At 44.6% G+C, this 12,841-nt stretch overlaps 1 long non-coding RNA gene across 1 annotated transcript; it reads right to left on the reverse strand.

The window, feature by feature from the left end:
• Positions 1-1,758: 1,758 nt before the first annotated feature.
• Gm40050 lies at positions 1,759-12,596 on the reverse strand. The gene is made up of 3 exons (XR_867293.1): positions 12,461-12,596; positions 12,120-12,225; positions 1,759-1,939 (listed from the first exon to the last, which is right to left on the reverse strand). It is a non-coding gene; the product is annotated as a predicted gene, 40050 (long non-coding RNA).
• Positions 12,597-12,841: the final 245 nt, after the last annotated feature.

Below are 12,841 nucleotides of genomic sequence, written 5' to 3' on the forward strand. Positions count from 1 at the left end.
GAGCCTTCAGAACCGTAACAAGCTAGGCACAGCAGCCCCCACCTATGGCTGCAGCTGAGGGAGTCTGAGGCAGGAGGGCTGTGAGTTGAAGGCCTTTCTGGGATACATGGGGAGTGTGACTTTGTTTCGATACACAACAAAACCAAATCCAAAAAGATCAGTGAGAAGTAAACCTTTCTTTTCTTCAACTTAAATCTTATTTTCCTCTGTGTGTGTGTGTGTGTGTGTGTGTGTGTGATTGTGTGAGTGTGTGTGTGTGCGTGTGTGTGTGTCTGAGTGCATGTGTGTGAGTGTGTGAGTGTGTGTGAGTGTGTGAGTGTGTGTGTGTGTGTGTGAATGCCATGTGAAGGCAGGTACCTATGGAAGCCAGAATATGGAGTTGAATCCCCTAACCTGGAGCACAGGAGGTTGTGGGCACCAGGTCTTCTGCAAAAGCAGGCAGTCCTCTTAACCACTGAGCCATCTCTCCAGCCCCTACTTCTATTATTTTTCCTGCACTGGGGATGGAATACCTGGCCTCAATCGTGCTAGATAAGTGTTCTACCCATCCCCTACTTATTTCCTACTTTCTGATTATTTGTTTACTTATTTATTATTTTTACTCTTTGATTAAGGCTTCACCAGGTTAACCAGGACGGCTCTGAACTCCCTCTGCATCTCAGACAGACCTTGAGACTTGTGACCCAGGAGAACAAATGTTTTTCACAAAAGGTCTATATAGCTGTCTTCTGAGAATCTCTGACAGTGCCTGACAAATACAGAGGTGGATCCTCGGAGCCTACTATTGGACTGAGCACAGGGTCCACAATGAAGGAGCTAGAGAAAGGACCCAAGGAGCTGAAGGGGTTTGTAACCCCATAGGAGGAACAACAATATCAACCAACCAGTATCCCCAGAGTTTCCAGGGACTAAACCACCAACCAAAGAGTAGACATGGTGGGACTCATGGCTCCAGCTGCATATGTAGCAGAGGATGGCCTAGATGGACATCAATGGGAGGAGAGGCCCTTGGTCCTGTGACGGCTCTATGCCCAGTATAGGGGACTGCCAGGGCCAGGAAGTGGGAGTGGGTGAGTTGGTGAGCAGGGGGAGGGAATAGGGGTTTTTCAGAGCAGAAACCAGGAAATGGGATAACGTTTGAAATATAAATAAAGAAAATAGCTAATAAAAAAAAAAAAGTTTTAAAAAGAAAAACTAAAAAAACTAAAGTTTGAAATTTAGAAAACAGACTTCAGTTTTCTGCCTGGGCATGCGAGACACTTTCTATTCTCTAACAGTAAGTTGAAAGTTGAACAAACTGGAAAACCCAGGTGGCTTCATAGTCCCCAGCCACTGCCCCACCACCGGAACCCAGAGCAGGCTGGCAGGGAAGGCGGAAGTGTAACCAACGCAAGGCTCACTGCAGGCTCGGCGGGAAGAGTCTGAACTCAGGAAATGCCAGCCACAGTGGGGCCTGACACGGCTGTCAACTTTACTTCTCAGAGTTTCAGCTAATCCTTACAGTGGACATTTGAGAAAACTCACCCATGCTTCCAACTCCGGGAAAGGAATCATTGTTAGATGCTCTGTTCTCAGTCGGGTCCGCTCTGGAGAAACTGACTTGTAAAGGTTTTTGTTTTGTTTTGTTTTGTTTTGTTTTTAGAATTAATTTTTTTATTAGGTATTTTCCTCATTTACATTTCCAATGCTATCCAAAAAGTCCCCAATACACTCCCCCCACCCAACTCCCCTACCCACCCACTCCCACTTTTTGGCCCTGGCCTTCCCCTGTCCTGGGGCATATAAAGTTTGCAAGTCCAATGGGCCTCTCTTTCCAGTGATGGCCGACTTATCCTAGCCGAGGGGCCGGCAGGGAGAGCGATGCTGCAGGAACCTCGGTTTCTCCCAGCCTGAGAGCTCCGGCTTCCCGACCACTCCTTGCCACTGCATTTCTCCACACCTACGGACAATGCAGGATATCCCGCTTTCAAGAAAAAAATATAGGACACACTAAAAGGCTTACACACACACACAAAGACATTAGTTAAAAATGAGTTCAGCTGCACCATCAATCAACTGGATCAGTCGATAACTAGAGTCGAATTCATCGAACAGCATACTGCACATAGCTCAGGAGTTCAAATTGAACACTTGACAAAGTGTTCTGAGCCACAAGAAGATCTTCGAGAATAAAAGACTTTGGAACACACTCACTGTCTCTCTCAGACTAAGGTGAAGCTGGACTAACCATCAATGACAGAAAGGGACCTGAGTACCCCTCATGTGTGCAGATTAAATTCTGTAACACATAACAGCAAGGAGAAAAGAAATTTAAAATAAGCATTTTGCACTAAATAAAAACACAACTCATCCAAATGTGTGGGAATCAGTAACAGCGAAGTTTAAAGGGAAATGAACATCACTAAATAAATATTTAGAAAAGAAATATCTAGAGGCTGGAGAGATAGTCCACTAGGTAAGAGCACTGGCTGTTCTTCCAGAGGTCACACGGTTCAGTTTCCAGTACCCACATGGTGTCTCACAACCATCTGTAAGTCCAGTTCTGAGGAGTATGTCGCCCTCTTCTGGTCTCTGTGGGAACTGCACACATATGGCAAATATATAATAAAAGTAAGAAAATCTCTTTAAAAATATATACCTGGCTTAAAGATACAGAAGCTAGTTACTAGCTACAACATTTACATGATATTCAAATAGTCTACATAGAAATAAGCAAATAAATTATTGGAATCTAGTTTAAAATTTACAGTCATATTATGCTGAAGTAAAAATTTACTAATAAGTAAAATTCATATGAAAAATTTGTGTAGTATTTATATAAGATTACAGATTTTAAGTCTATATTTAGTAATCCACGTCCAGGCATAATAAAATCTAAGCAAGGTGTTGATTTTATTATCCATATTCACTATTAACATTATTGTAACTGATATAGTATATAAAAATTACCAGCACTTACAACAACCACAATTGACCAAGACACTGGTGGCACAAGCCTTTATTCCCAGCACTTGGAAGGCGGAGGCAGGCAGCTTTCTGAGTTCCAGGCCAGCCTGGTCTACAGACTGAGTTCTAGGACAGCCAGGGCTACAAAGAGAAACCCTGTCTGGAAAACAACAACCACCACCACCACAATTGTCCAAAGTATAGGCTTTCCTTCTCTACAAAACAATGAAGTAGGCTAGACACACACACACACCAATTAACCAAGAACACTAACTTTTCCTATGTTAAGAGTCTTAAGGAAATCCCAGAGTTAGGGGCCACTGGAACCCCCAACTGCAGTCTTGCAGGTTTAAACCACTGTGTTTCCAGTTTCCTGTTGTAAGAGCCACCCCACCCCTGCTGCAGTCCTGTATCTAGGCCCGTCACTGCCAGCAGCAGCAGCAGAGGGGCCCGTGTGCTATCTTACATAGGTATCTGCAAAGCAACTTGATTCTTGCAGAGTGAGCAGTTTGCAAGTACTGAGGGATCTAAGTAGAAGAAACTGAGTGACAGGAAGCAATGCCCTCTGTTTTCTTACCTGACAACTGTAGACTTGATGTGTCCCCTGAGGCCATTTCTCAAAGCTCTCAATTTGAAACTTTCCATGCAGACAGAGTATGAATAGATCCAGACAATAGGTTTCCCCTGTTCAGGTTTCCCCTGTCATTCCTACCTAACTGCTGACTCCCCTACTGTTGAGAGTGTAAATAACTTATACACGTATATGAACATAGGGAGTGGAGGGTCTTCCTGTGTCATTGCACTGCAATAGAGAGTGGCTGGTTTCAAACAGAAACCTCATTCCAGCTTCTTGTGTTTTTCATGTCTTAGTTACAGACCTACCTGCCTTCCCCTTGGATCGTGGGCTTGTTTCCCAAACTCCCTGATACCACATTAAATCCAGATCTTGAGACTATCTGAAACTCAACTCTCACAAAGTTTCCTCTCTCACTGGAGACAGTTCAGGGTGGAAGGAGGCAGAAATAGCCTGGCTGCTTCAAGTCAAAAGGTGCTTTGATTTAATAACGATGAGACATGGAGGGAGGTGTGGAGCCGCGAGCTCAGGCTTGACTAGCTCAGGGGTGACAGCCTGTGAGATGTAGGAGGAAGCAGAGACTTCCTGACAAGAAGCAAACTCAGTTCGCTCAGCAGAGCCAAGGCTGAAACCTCCTTAGAAAACCCACGGGGGTCAATCTCTTCGGTTAAGCCCTTGCAATCAATTTAAAGAGATGGACTAAAACTGAAGACTTCACATTACAGCTTAAGTAAGGACAGAATTCTTGAGGGGCCAGATGCTTGACAGGTCCAAAAGAAACTCCATTTTCCCAAGTTCCAAAAGGCACAAATAACAATCCGTGGTATCTATTAGCACACCAATGCATCCGCTGGCCTCCGGGCCCCCTCGCGACCACAAAGCAGCTGTTGAAATGTCAGTGTCCTTGCCTGCCTGCCTCCCCTACCCCACCCAAACTTCCCCAACTCATCAGCCTCCTTCCCTGCAGCTGCTCACCTCCGCGTAACTGCTATTGAGGCTCTGCTCTCTTGGTCTTTCTCTTCCTTCTTTTCTTCCCTCTGTCTTCTCCCTGTCTCACCCCTCTCCCCACACTCCTGCTTCTCGTGGCTAGGTCTAGTCTACTACTTTCTCTCTCTGCTCTGGACTCTTCCAGAAGCCCCTGGCTGTTCTCTCCTACATAGCTATAATAAAACCCTCCCCATTTACCATGCCATGAAGCAGTCACACCATCAGTGTATCCGACACTGTGTCTGTCCAAGTGAAAAAAAAGTCTCATTTTTTCTCATCAGAAAACAAAACAAACAAACAAACAAGCAAGCAGACAAACAAACATAAAAGTGTTATTAGGATCTTCCTCATATCATTATTGTTCATATTAAATTACCAAATGCATATAAATTGTTGGAAACAATTTCTACTATGTAGAAAGCATTCAGTAGTTTGGGTTATAGTTTATACTTTTAACTGTAAATTGGGAAGATACTGGATATGATTTGAAAGAAATAAGTTTACAGCAAAGCTCAGATTGTCATTTGCATTAGCACAAAGAAACCACCTAGTTAGAGTCTCTTAGAAGCAAATGGTCAGGCAAGTGTAGTGATAAGAAATCCTGAGTCAGAGGCCAGCCTAGTCTGCACAGAGAGTCCTATACAGACTGGACAACTCAGTGAAGTCCTGTCTCAAAATAAATCTCTTTAACATTTTAAATTTATTTTTATTTTATATGTACCGTGTGTGTGTGTGTGTGTCTGTGTGTGTGTGTGTGTGTGTGTGTGTGTGTGTGTGTGTGTGTGTGTGCAGTGCCTGTGGAAGCCAGAAGAGGGAGTTTGATCCCTTGGAACTAGATTTACAGGCAGTTGTAAGGTGCCACATGGGTGCTGGGAATTGAACCTGGGTCCTCTGCAAGAGCAGCCAGTGCTCTAAAACACTGAGCCATCTCTCCAGCCTTAATCCTATATTTGGAGGACATGGATGTTCACATGCAACTGTCCTGAATCATAAAGTCCAGCGTATACATTTGCATTTATGTTAGTACTCACGAGGCTTCCAAGATTAACCAGTCAATGGTTTTCGAATTCAAGAGAACCTTTGAGGAATTTGTTTTCAGTTGTTTGTTTAAGTGAAGAAAGTCTGAATATAGTATATTTTGATTGAATACTACAAACATTTTAAAATAAAGATATAGAATATTCCGGGACTTTAAATGTAATAGGCAAACCTCAGAGAGCTGATTGCTAAACCTTAATGTGAAGTGCTGGTTTCTACTTCTTTAAACATGCACTAAGAGTTCCTGCCTTGTCAAAATGCATCTCTGACTTTCTAAACATCTCTTCCTCAAAACGAAAGGGCCAGCTGACACATCCCACAGGCTGAAGGAACCTGTGCGAGTGTGGGCTGGGAAGGCAGGGGATTGATTCCACTGTGAAGCCTGCAGAAGTGCTGGACAGGACTACAGCCATTGCAGTAATTTAGTCATAAACTGCCCTGCATCTTCATCAAAAACTGGTGCAAAGTGGAGGCCTGGCCTGTGGTTTGAAAAACTCACAAACGTCTCACACTGAAGAGGCGCAGACATGGTGCTGAGACTCGGCCAGTGCAAGGGCGAAGAGAAGGTTATGATAAAGGGTGCTCTCCTCTTTCTCTGGTCTCTACGGTTTTATCTCACAGCCCCCACGATTCAGAAGATAACTTTGAGGTAAAAACAATATTGCTGGAGAGGAGTGTCCCATTAGACACTGACAGTAAGGACTCACGATAAGGATTGGAGCAATGGGTCTGTGAGTAACGTGCTTTCTACTCAAGCTTGGACACATGAGCTCAGTTCTTGGGCACCTAGGTGAACAGCCTGTTGTGATAGCACACACCAGAAACCCCAACACTGAAAGGGGAGGTGGGGGAGGAAAGACAAGCAGATCCTCAGGTCCAGCTGGTGCTAGTCTGTGAGATACACTGTTTCAGAAAAATGAGGTGGAGAACTTAGAAAGACTGCTCAGTAGTTAGAGCACTGGATGCTCTGGCAGAGGACCACGGTTCAGTTTCCAGTACCCTGGCATCTTACAATCATCTGTAACCCCAGTTCCAGGAGATCCAGGGCCCCCTGCTGGCCTCCACTGGTACTACACACCCAGACACACACAAAGATACACATACATACAACCAGGCACATATACATACACATTAAATGTGTACAAAACATACTTATAAATAAGTATAAAACATAGGTAGAGAATATAGATGAAGACAGCTGATATCGAGTAGTCTTCATGCACACAAACACGTGCACACACATGCATATACTATAGACATATGTCTACAAATAAATAGATACACACACGTAACACAAGTGTAAGGTGTGACTGAACTTCTAGTATACTACTTAAAGAATCTCAGAGCTTAAAGTTACTAACAGGCTGCAGCCCTGCCCAGGGCCATTGCCTAGGGCCTGGGAAGGGTATAGCAGGGCATTTGGGGGGATGGGGCGCCACTGGTTGTTCTCAGGAAGAGAGAGTCCTTTCCTATTGATAGGAAATCCAGGGTATTCAATAATCAATCAATGCCTTAACTTTCATTTCCTGATGTAATCTATTTTTCTATTCTTTGAACCCTGCCCCCAAAGGTTTGAAACTTCCATTTATTCCATCACTTGCATGGACACATTCTCATCCAGAGTGATCACATATTTATACAACTTCCTCTTCTATTTATTCTCAGGAATAGATGTAACTTATATTGAGAAAGATTCCTTCCTGCAGCTTTTACTAGCTATTTTTAAAAGTAAAGAATAACAAAAAAAAATTGTTTTCTAGGTGATAGAGAGTAATAATACTCAAATTGTGAGTAATCTTAGCTTATGTATTTTTTAACTTTTAGTAATAAGGTGAGCCTGGGGATGTTTTACATAATTATTCGATTTTTCAATGGAAAAATTGTGCATACAGAAGAAAATATGCCTTGGACAACCACGTAGAACAATTTTGTTAGTAAAAGTCTGCTCTGACTCTGTCTCATAGATATATAGATATAGACATAGATATAGATACAGACACAGACACAGACACAGACACAGGCACAGGCACAGGCACAGACAGACACAGACACAGACAGACAGAGACACAGGCACGGGCACAGACACAGACACACACAGACACAGGCACACACAGACACAGGCACACACAGACACAGGCACAGACACAGACACACACAGACACAGGCACAGACACACACAGGCACAGACACAGGCACAGGCACAGACAGACACAGGCACAGGCACAGACAGACACAGGCACAGGCACAGGCACAGGCACAGGCACAGACACAGACAGACACAGACACAGGCACAGGCACAGGCACAGGCACAGGCACAGGCACAGGCTCAGGCACAGGCACAGGCACAGGCACAGGCACAGACACAGACACAGGCACAGACACAGACACAGACACAGACAGACACAGACAGGCACAGACAGGCACAGGCACAGGCACAGACACAGACACGCACAGGCACAGGCACAGGCACAGGCACAGGCACAGACAGGCACAGACACAGGCACAGACAGACACAGGCACAGGCTCAGGCACAGACATAGACATAGATATGAAAGAGATTACCAGATGTGTTAGAGCACACCTTTAATCCCAGCACTTGGGAAGGGTGAGGTCAATCTCTCTACATAGTGAGTTCAAGACATCGAAGGCTTTACAGGGAGACCCTGCCTGGAAACAAACAACAAGCAAGCAAACCCAACACCACATTTCCAGAGAGGATTAGCTAAAGTGGTATCTTAGTTAGAGTCACTACTGCTGTGAAGAAACACCACGACCTCAGCAACCTGGGAAGGAAAGGGTTTATCTGGCTTATGCTTCAATCACTGTTAATCATCAAAGGAAGTCAGAACAGGAACTCAGGCAGGGCAGGATCCTGGAGGCAGGAGCTGATGCAGAAGCCATGGAGGGGTGCTGCTTACTGGCTTCCTCCTCATGCCTTGCTTAGCCTGCTTTCTTATAGAACCCAGGACCACCAGCCCAGGGACTGGGCCCTTCCACACCCATCACTAATTAAGAAAATGCTTGTTGCACCAGCATCAAGTTAAGGGTGGCCTTGGTGTGGGCTGTAGAATGGCTTGTCTTCCAGGAATTTGTTTGTTTGCAGTCAAGGTCTGACTCATGTGGCCCAGATGGCCTCAAGATCTTTCTGTGGCCAAGGATGACAGTGAACCCCTGATGCTGGTCTCAGACGGCCACAGCACCCTGTGCACCCTATTTCCCTTTGGTGCTGGAGATTGAGTCTGGGGCCTTGTGCTTGCTAAGCAGGCACACCCCCTAACCGACCTACATCTCCAGCCCCTCTCTAGGAATTCTGGAATGTGTTCAAATGTCAAAGGCTAGGAGTTGATCTTCCATGGTTACTTCAACCTTAATCCGTACCGTTTTTAAACAGTGATTTCAGATAAAGATGGAGATCTTAGCACAGGCTGATGTTTCTCCAGGAGCAGCCTAGGGCACGGCACATGTCCTGCAGATGGCCCTCCCACCTCCACCCTGCATTTTAACTTACTTTTCTGTAGACTGACTTCATTCCAGCATAAATTTCTGGGAGTCGGGGGGGGGGGGCGGTAAAAAACAATATATTTTTCCTTTCGTCCTCAGAGCCAAGCACATGATTAATTAATGTTTGTGGAAAACTTGAGTAAGGGATTAGTGGAGGACTGGCCTCTGTGCTCAAAAGAGACTCAGTCTGGAGCCAGGCCCGTTGCTTGGGGAGCTAAACAATTCCAGTTAAGATACTTTACCAAAATTGTAATCATGAGCTTGGGGTTGCTCGGACTCACCCAGCTCCAAAATCCTTACTCCAAATGGGCTTTTTAAGATGTCTATAAATCTCCTGGCCCCTCAGTCACTGGTGAACTTATGGAGTCTACACCATGTATCTATTGATGAGTGGCTGATTGCCACGCTACTTGGCAACTTCAAACAAGTAGCCTTGCTTCATCTCTGTCCTTTGGGTGTAAGGGCTATGGGTACAGCTGCGGTTCACTGTATTACAGTTCCTCACAAGATCACTCTCAAGGCTGGCTGATCTTGCCAGCTGAGGCTGCAACCGCTTCAGGGATACACTAGAGGAATAGCTAGTTCCAAAGGCAATCCCTGGATACTGTCAATCCTTGGAAGATCCTGCTGGGAGAGGCAACAGCTCCTGGCCTCACATGACTACAGCTGGCTCTGCCAGGCATAATGGGAGAGAACAGAGGATGCCCTGGGCACAAAGAGGCTTCAGCAACCACAATAGCTTTGTCACGCTATATTTATTAGTTAAACGTGGGTCACAGCATCACATTCGTGATCAAGGGTCAGGAATTAAACTGTGTGAGTGTCAGTGAGGCAAGGAGGATGAGGGCCACCTTAGAGGGTGTGTCTCCCATGCTAACCTCTGAGAAATTATCCTCAGCGTGTGAATGGTGTCAAGAATCGTGAAGGATTTGAAATAGGTGAGATATAGGATTATTGGGGCCATGCGGCTTCCAAGGTCTGTTCTGAATGATTCATGAAAAATGCAGCTTCCCGTTTGCATCTTGCGATCTCTGTTCTAAGCGTGCTTTCTCTGATACTTTGAGATTCCTTGTTTTTTCTTTAAAGGCCCCCTCCTGCTAAATGGCTGCTTGTCCACCCTGTGGCTGACCTCACACTGGGTTATCTCACATGGCTACTAGGGCTGTCAGTTTTAAATTCATTAACAATAACTCAGAGTCACCAATAATGTGTTGGTGTCAATTAAGGAAACATATTTAAAAAAAAATGCCCTTGGGGTAATTTAACCTACCTTGAACCCAGATTTGAATTCTGTGTTTCTCTTTTCCTGTGTGTCCCATTTTTTTCTGTCATATGAGTCTGAGATTGTACCTGCCTGCTGTCCTGTGAATCTGTCTGTGTCCTGTCTGCCCTGACATTAAACATCCTGGAAAGCATCACATAGAGACCGAATGAGGGATACTTTAGGGAAATCTTTAACAGCGTTTTACAAGGGATGAAGTCACTGACTCCAACTGACCCCTCTGACCCAGATGATAAACAGTATTACATCACTGTTTACCAAGCAACAGCCTCTGCATGTGGCATTCAACATTTATGGAAGCTATGATACTCATTATATATGGCTACTTTCTGCCTATACTTGATGTCTCTGGCAAATGATTACCATAACACATACACATTATAGCCTGAACCAGTAGGTTATTCTGCACGACAGGATCCTAAGAAGGAAGGTCAAGATATAAGAAGGTAAAGAAGACAGAAAAGTTAGGGTCAGGAGGTCTCACACAGGCTAAGTCTAGAGCCAAGCAAGCTTATTAAGAAGTACGTCATCCTACTATTTGCAGGGGGAGAGTGGGCCAAGGTCAGCAGAAAGCTAAGTCAGAATGCTACTAGAAAGAATACAGGGCAATGCAGATACTAGCTGCCTTAGGACCAATCACCACAGCTCTGCAGGGGAGAAAGCCAGGTTCCCAGGAACTGAAGCCGTAACTCCCTGGTCCCCAGCCCCAAACTGGACCTTGCCAAGTCTGTCCCCAGGCAAGAACACAGAACTAGTTTTCTTCTGTTCTTTCATGGGGCTTCTTCCAAAGTCTTGGATTGATGTAGCTTTCACAACATTACTCTGGGTCAAGGGCATGGAAGAGGACATAACTTAAGAACGCATCTATACATTACCTAAGGTTATAAAAGTTGATTAAGTGGGAATCCAAAGCAATTAAGGTTGGCTGTTACATTGTTCTCTTATAGGCAAGTTAAACACACAGTTTGAATACACAGTAGGATTGCAGTCGCAAGTCTTAAAGTGACCTCAAGGTATACCATTAACTCTGGCTGTGAGGCTCAGCAAAAGTTTAAGTCTCTTAGAGTGTACGAGACTTTCTCAGAACAAGGCATCCCCACACAGCACAAGGTACTCTGCCTAGCAGACCCTTCAAGCTGTCTCAGCTTGTCACTTTGCCTAGTTTAAAACTTGTACTTGATATATGTGCAAAGACAACATGATAACATCAGTGCATTATGTGTCAAAAAATAATAATAATTAAAAGAAGAGGGGCTGGTGAGATGGCTCAGCGGTTAAAAGCACCAACTGCTCTTCCAAAGGTCCTGAGTTCAAATCCCAGCAACCACATGGTGGCTCACAACCATCCGTATGAGATCTGATGCCCTCTTCTGGAGTGTCTGAAGACAGCTACAGTATAATATAATAAATAAATAAATATTTTAAAAGAAGAAATGGGGAATGGGGGAAGAGAATTATGTCCTCGGGAAAGCTGGCAATAGTACAAACACTTCTTGTACATAGAAACTATTCCGCTAGAGATGAACTGCTGTGCCCAGTGGATACTGGCCAGTTAGGTGCCTAAATGATGACAAACCCCCTTGAGCAACCCCAGTCGTGCAGACTCATCTTCTCTGTGTTGCTTAGGATTGTGTTGTAAAACAGTTTTTACACCATAGAGATTTCATTGTTGATGAGCGACAACATCTTTGACCAATGTTTATCTTGTGCATTTCAAAAAAAAGAAGAAACCAAAACATTCTCCTGCAAACAGACACCGAATCATATACAACCTATGGCTTTAAATGTCACCTGAGGAGGCTGGAGATAAGCTGGGCTCAGCTGATAAGAATATTCTCTGCTCTTCCTGAGGACTGACGTTTGCTTCCTAGCATCCATGCTTGCTCTTCACGGCCACCTATAATTTCAACTCCAGGAAATCAGATATCTTATTTCCGCCCTCTTCAGGCACTGAACACACTTAGGTAACCCCCTACACACACACACACACACACACACACACACACACACACACACACACACACACCATACATACATAATTTTAAAAGTTTCTAAATGCATTTACATAAGCAAGCAAAGCCTCTCACATGGGTGGCAGTGTGAGTCACAGTGTGACCCTCTGTCCCACTCACGTGTTCTAGCTCCTTCCCCTTTGCTTCTGCCTCTCTGAAGATGCCTGGCATTTCGTTCCTCCATGTCCCATGCACTTTCCTAGCAGGATTCTTCATCCAGTCAGCTGTTAGACCTCTTGTTCCTCTTCACTAACTGCTGGCCGTCATCTGAATAGGTGGTTCCTGATGTTCCTGTCTAAAAGTCCCTGGACTCACAAGCCAACTGTATCTTCCAGATCCAGTGCCACATGACATTCAGATAGTTGACTAAACAGATTAAGTGAATGAGTGAATGTCATGTGCTTTCAACTTTTGTTAATTCTCATTTGTTTACGGTATTCATGAAATGCAAAGATGGTCCTGAAAGGCATCTGCTTTTAAGTGTCTTATCATACCAGGCCA

The sequence above is a fragment of the Mus musculus genome, chromosome 3 (genome assembly GCF_000001635.26).
Source record: "Mus musculus strain C57BL/6J chromosome 3, GRCm38.p6 C57BL/6J".
NCBI classification, from domain to species: domain Eukaryota; kingdom Metazoa; phylum Chordata; class Mammalia; order Rodentia; family Muridae; genus Mus; species Mus musculus.